The sequence below is a fragment of the Rhinoraja longicauda genome, chromosome 1 (assembly GCF_053455715.1).
Source record: "Rhinoraja longicauda isolate Sanriku21f chromosome 1, sRhiLon1.1, whole genome shotgun sequence".
Lineage (NCBI taxonomy): Eukaryota > Metazoa > Chordata > Chondrichthyes > Rajiformes > Arhynchobatidae > Rhinoraja > Rhinoraja longicauda.
The window spans coordinates 68,050,606-68,057,064 of record NC_135953.1 but is presented as its reverse complement, the minus strand read 5'-3'; positions in this window follow the sequence as shown (position 1 = coordinate 68,057,064).

The following is a 6,459-nucleotide window of genomic DNA, read 5'->3' as shown; positions in this document are numbered from 1 at the left end:
AGTACGAGGGTCTGAAAAAAGTATTAGAGTCATTAGCTTTCGTAAATAATTTGGGCTTGTTGATGGACAGTTTGCTAGAGTTGTCTGAACTGTCACTTGAACTGTAGAACCAAAATTGTACACTTAGTAAAGCACATGAGGAAATTAAACGAACTATCAAGGTTCTTGAATGTCAAATAGAGAAGCCAGGAAAATATTATACTCAAGTGGAGAAAGCAACAAGCCAGATGATATTTAATGGAATAAATCTGAGAGCTGGTAAAGTACCTACTATACATAGACAACAGTTTTTGAGGAGTTTGGTCAATAATATGAAATCCAGGCTGCTTGAATCTACAACAGCTTCCAATGATAAATGTAAAAAGTTAATTAACAAGTCAAAATATTTAGATATTAACAATGTTCCAGAAGATTCACTTTTTACCTTGGGGGTAATGATGTAAAAGAAATGGCAGAACAATTTGGCTTAGATGGTCAGCTTTGTGTCAGAGCCTTCAGAGAATTCAAGGAATCTAAAGGATAAAATAGTTTCTGCAGATTTTCAGCAGCTGGTAACGGCTGTAAATACAATTCCGGTATCAACAGCAGAATGTGAAAGAAGCTTCAGTGGCATGAATTTCTGCATGTCACCACAACGTGCAAGACTTCAAACTGATCATCTCTCAACTCTTCTATTTATTAAGTTGGTGGGACCTCCTCTGTCAAAATTCAACCCCGAAGAATATGTGAGGACATGGCTTCTTAGTGGCAGAAGGCGTGCTGAAGAAACGGCATGCAGAAAGAAAGAGGAGGTGACAGAAAGAAAAAAAAATGGAGATTATATACCATTATGGAAGAGAGAGAGAGAGAGAGAGAGAGAGAGAGAGAGAGAGAAAATGAGTGAGAGAGAGAGAAAATGAGAGAGAGAGAGAGAAAATGAGAGAGAGAGAGAGAGAGAGAGAGAGAAAATGAGAGAGAGAGAGAGAGAGAGAGAGAGAGAGAGAGAGAGAGAGAGAGAGAGAGAGAGAGAGAGAGAGAGAGAGAGAGAGAGAGAGAGAAAATGAGAGAGAGAGAGAGAGAGAGAGAAAATGAGAGAGAAAATGAGAATGAGAAAATCTGTTCTCTGTTCTCTGAAATGGAGACAGATAAAGAGGAAGCGGGCGTCAAAGATGATACAAGTGAATTTGAAGGCAGGGTGAAATCTGGTGATGGATTTGAAGAAATTGACGAGTTCTATGTTAGTCTGAAGAAGAGTTCTGATCCAAAATGTCACTTGTCCATTTCCCTCAACGGAAGGGCGGAATGGTGGCACAACGGTAGACTTGCCTCCTTACAGTGCTAGAGACGCGGGTTCCATCCTGACTACGGCTGCTATCTGTATAGAATTTTACCTTCCGTGACCTCGTGGGTTTTCTCCAGGTGGTCCGGTTTCCTCTCGCATTCCAAAGACGAACAAGTTTGTAAGTTAATTGGCTTCTGTAAATTGTCCCTAGTATGTAGAATAATGCTTGTGTACCGGGTGATTGCTGGTCGGCACAGACTTGATGGGCCAAAGGCCTATTTCCGCACGGTATCTCTAAATTAAACTAAACTGACGATGTTGCATCACCTGCTCAGTTGTGAAACAAACCCTCCCCTTTACACATTCCCCCTTCACACATTCCCCCTCCCCGCCCAACAACTTTTCTTCCTAAGATAGATAGATGAGGTCTTGGTATACCCAGAGAAGACGGAACAATCTCTGATGCCTCCACTTTAGGTTCCACACCCTAGGGAGTTTGTTTGAGAGTTTCTCAGCAGTTGGTGGGAACCAGACTGCCTTCACCTACAAGGAAACAAGAGTTGCAGTGTGAAGGTATCTAGATGGAGAAAAGATCTGTAGCTGTGCAAAGATGTATTCTGAAAAGTTCGATTGATAAATTCTGTTATACTATAAATAATGTTTCTTTGCACCAATTTTGTTTCTTCTTTATGGGTTTTTTCAAAAGGTCAATTCTAAGTCCTACAAGAAAATAACTGCAGATGCTGGTACAAATCAATTTATTCACAAAATGCTGGAGTAACTCAGCAGGTCAGGCAGCATCTCGGGAGAGAAGGAATGGGTGACGTTTCGGGTCGAGACCCTTCTTCAGACTGAAGAAGGACTATTCTAAGTCCTACATTGGTACTGACCAGGAGGGAGCCTGCAGAGAAAATGTACTTGTTTAAAAGACCACTTTATGTTGATGGAAGTGGGGAGATGGGGTTTAGATGTGGATGGCATTTGCTTCAAGCTAAAGAAAATTGCTGCAACTCACAATGCTGAAGGCATTCTAGGTAGTAACGTATGCCACTTCTGGTTTATTGGCTTCCTCTTTCTCTAAAAAAGACTCTGCTCTGTGCATCATTGTGAAGAGCAGAGCACACTGTACAACTGCTGGAAATCCCATTTTCAACAAGCAAATGGACTTGCTCAATTATATACCCGAGTGTCACGTCGTGTTTGTGTGTTTCATTTGGATTTCGTTGGTTTGGTTTCCAGCTTAATGAATTTTGTCCATATCTGAGCAGATTGCTGTTAATTCTTCGAGGTGAACAGGAGAGATACAAAACGGAAGCTACACAGGAATCTCACCTTTTCTAGTTCTGTGTCAGTGATAGGTCGGAGTGCAAGCCCTTGTAGTTGCTCTGAGATTAAGTGAGCTGTCCTTACCACCACATGTGTATTGTCAGTGATAGTGGGCATCCATTGAAATAGGCCACTCCACATATCGGAGAGCCTACCCACTTCATCAAATATCATCACATTCACACACTTGCTTGCACTGGCAAACTGCTGGCTGCTTGTTCAATGCAGTTTTGTACTGTTAATAGCACCATGCTGTAAATTTTGTTGGAAGTGTCATAGAAACATAGAAAATAGGTGCATGAGGAGGCCATTCGGCCCTTCGAGCCAGACCGCCATTCATTGTGGATCATGGCTGATCGTCCACAATCAATAACCCGTGCCTGCCTTCTCCCCATATCCCTTGATTCCACTAGCCCCTAGAGCTCTATCTAACTCTCTTAAATCCTTCCAGTGATTTGGCTTCCACTGCCCTCGAGCACTTGTTTTCTATGTTTCTAAGTTGTCAACCTGAAGCTTGCTTCCTATTGCATTGTCATTTTTACTGCAGTTAACCCCCCACATTTCCCAAATTAGGCAACGCTGCATCTTAAACTTCATCCTGTTGCTGCTGCTGCAGAATGTTTTTGAATACCCACCCTCTCAAGTTCAAGTTTAGGTTAGACAATAGACAATAGACAATAGGTGCAGGAGTAGGCCATTCAGCCCTTCGAGCCAGCACCGCCATTCAATGCGATCATGGCTGATCACTCTCAATCAGTACCCCGTTCCTGCCTTCTCCCCATACCCCCTCACTCCACTATCCTTAAGAGCTCTATCCAGCTCTCTCTTGAAAGCATCCAACGAACTGGCCTCCACTGCCTTCTGAGGCAGAGAATTCCACACCTTCACCACTCTCTGACTGAAAAAGTTCTTCCTCGTCTCCGTTCTAAATGGCCTACCCCTTATTCTTAAACTGTGGCCCCTTGTTCTGGACTCCCCCAACATTGGGAACATGTTTCCTGCCTCTAATGTGTCCAATCCCCTAATTATCTTATATGTTTCAATAAGATCCCCCCTCATCCTTCTAAATTCCAGTGTATACAAGCCTAATTGCTCCAGCCTTTCAACATAGGACAGTCCCGCCATTCCGCGAATTAACCTAGTGAACCAATGCTGCACGCCCTCCATAGCAAGATGTCGTTACCTCACTTTTCAGACAATGACAATGGATTTTCGTTATGCACAATTCTTGGATTTGCACGAGAAGCATTAAGTAGTTATCTGCAAGTCCACTTTTTTCTACTGAGAAAATATTACGTTGACAATGGCTGCATGTCGCAATGGGAACTGCATCCTGTTGATTCACTCTGATGGTCTAGTAACTTCCCTTTAATAACTGGAATCTGTTCTTGTGGCAATTGTCTAAGTGAAGTCACACCACTGTATTATACGTTGGCAGGATGACAATCATTTGGTTACCTACTTACTACGGAATGCAAAAAGGCCATTCAGACCATTGTGTCCATCCCAGCGTCTAACAGATTATATTAGCCTCATTCCCACAACACTCCTGATTTCCCAACAGCTCTGCGACTTACTCTCGTCCACATGCCCGTCAACTACCGTTGAATTCTGCTGCACTCACCTGCACTGAGAGGTAATTTACACTGCCTAATTAACTTAGCCGTAGACACAAAGAACTGCAGATGCTGGAATCTTGAGCAACAAACACAAAGTGGTGGACACAAAATGCTGCAGTAACTCAACGGGTCAGGCAGCATCTCAGGAGAGAAGGAATGGGTGACATTTCGGGTCGAGACCCTTTTTCAGACTGATGTCAGGGGAGGGGGCTGGACAAAGATAGGATGTAGTAGGAGACAGGAAGACAGTGGGAGAACTGGGAAGGCGGAGGGTAAAGAGAGGGACAGAGGAACTATCTGAAGTTGGAGAAGTCAATGTTCATACTGCTCGGGTGTAAACTCCACAAACTGCCTGACCCACTGAGTTACTCCAGCATTTTGTGTCAATTTGAACCAGCATCTGCAGTTATTTTCCAACACAAAGTGGTGGAGTGACTCAGTGGGTTAGGCAGACAAAGGATGGGTCCCAAGACAAAATGTCGCCTACCCTTGTCCTCCAGAGATGCTGCCAGACCCACTGAGTTACTCCAGCACTTTGTGGGCAATTAACTGCACGTTTTTGGGATGTAGGTGAAATATGTAGCACCCAGCATTCCCTCACAGAGAGAATGTACAAATTCACACAGTCAGCACCTGAGGTCAGAATCAAAACCTGGTTCCCAGGATCTATGAGACAACAGCAGTAAATGTTGATATCTTGGCTCCTGACTATCCCACCCTATCTCTAACTATCGCCACCACCGCCATCTGGTTCATGCAGTGTTTATTGTGGGTTTCCTCCTGACATCTTCGACATCACAAAGAGCAGTCTTCAGCCTTAGGTTAATTGGCCTCTGCAAATTGCCCTCCTAATGTGCAGGGAATGGATGGGAGACTGGGATAACATAGAACTAGTGTGAATGGGTGATCAATGGTTGGCGTGAACTCGATGGGCTGGGTAGCCTGCTTCCACGCTATATCTCTAAACTAAATTAAAATGAGTAATAAATATAATATGAATTCAGCCCTGAAGAGTCAATGGTGTCCCCAGTGATATTTTTGTTTAGAATTTTTAGTTGACCTCACAAATTATCCAGCAGGGAGCTCAGCAAAAACCTACAAAAACAGTGAGCAGTTCAACCTGCTTTATAATTCCCTATCTAATTCAAGACCTGCCTGCTAATTTTATAGAATGCAATCTTATCAAGTCATCAGTTGCCATGTAGTTCAAGATTTTTGTGGTTTTAGGCACACATTGTTATATATTTTCTGTCCCTAAAAGTGACATTTACTTGCAGTCTTATCTATATAATACACAAAACATTAATGATACAGTCATTATTCAATAATGCTTTGCATCACTAATTTGATTGAGAATGATCAGCCATAATCACATTGAATGGCGGTGCTGGCTCGAAGGGCTGAATGGCCTCCTCCTGCACCTATTGTCTATTGTCTATAATTTCTGTATTGTTTACTTAATTCAAAACTGAAAGCTTATCTGTTTGTGTCAATAAGAGTTATAAATTATCCAATTATCCAAAAATGTGTAGAAGCTCCAACAAGCTCACCTGAGTGTTCATGTTTAAGTAAATATTTTTCCATTTTGGTCCGTATATTTCTCAACAGAAACATTGTCAGGGTGGTGTTCGGTGAAATTTGTCAATGTCCCCTGTCAACCCACCCTCTGCCAGAAACTAAAGGCTTAAAATCATAAACAAAGACAAACTACTGGAGGAACTCAGCAGTCAGGTGGAGGGAATTGGTCAGACAGCATTTTGGGCTAGGACTTTGCTTCAGACTGATAGTGTAGAGGGCAGAAAGCTAATAAATAGAGATGAGGGAAGGAGTGGGGGAGAACAGGCAAGTACCTGGTGGATGCAGGTGAGGAGGGGTAATTGGGAGATAGGCGGTGATAGTGACAAATACTGAAGTGGTATAAACATGTGCAGATGTGGACTTGGCGGCTGCTTCGCTGAACACTTGCGCACTGTTGAGGCCTACTGTCGAGGCCTACTGGACCTCTCAGTTGCCAACCATTTTATCTCTTCCCATTCCCACACTGACCGTTCTGCCATGGCCTTCTCTATTGCTAGAGGGAGGTCATATGCAAACTGGAGGAACAGTATCTCATATTCCGTTTGGGAAGCTTACAATCAAACAGAATGAACATTGAATTCTCCAAATTTAGGTAAATATGAACCACCCCTTGCCCTTCTTCCAACTCCCCTTTCTTTACCCTCCCCTCCCCCCCTCCATGCCCTGCCTGTGCAC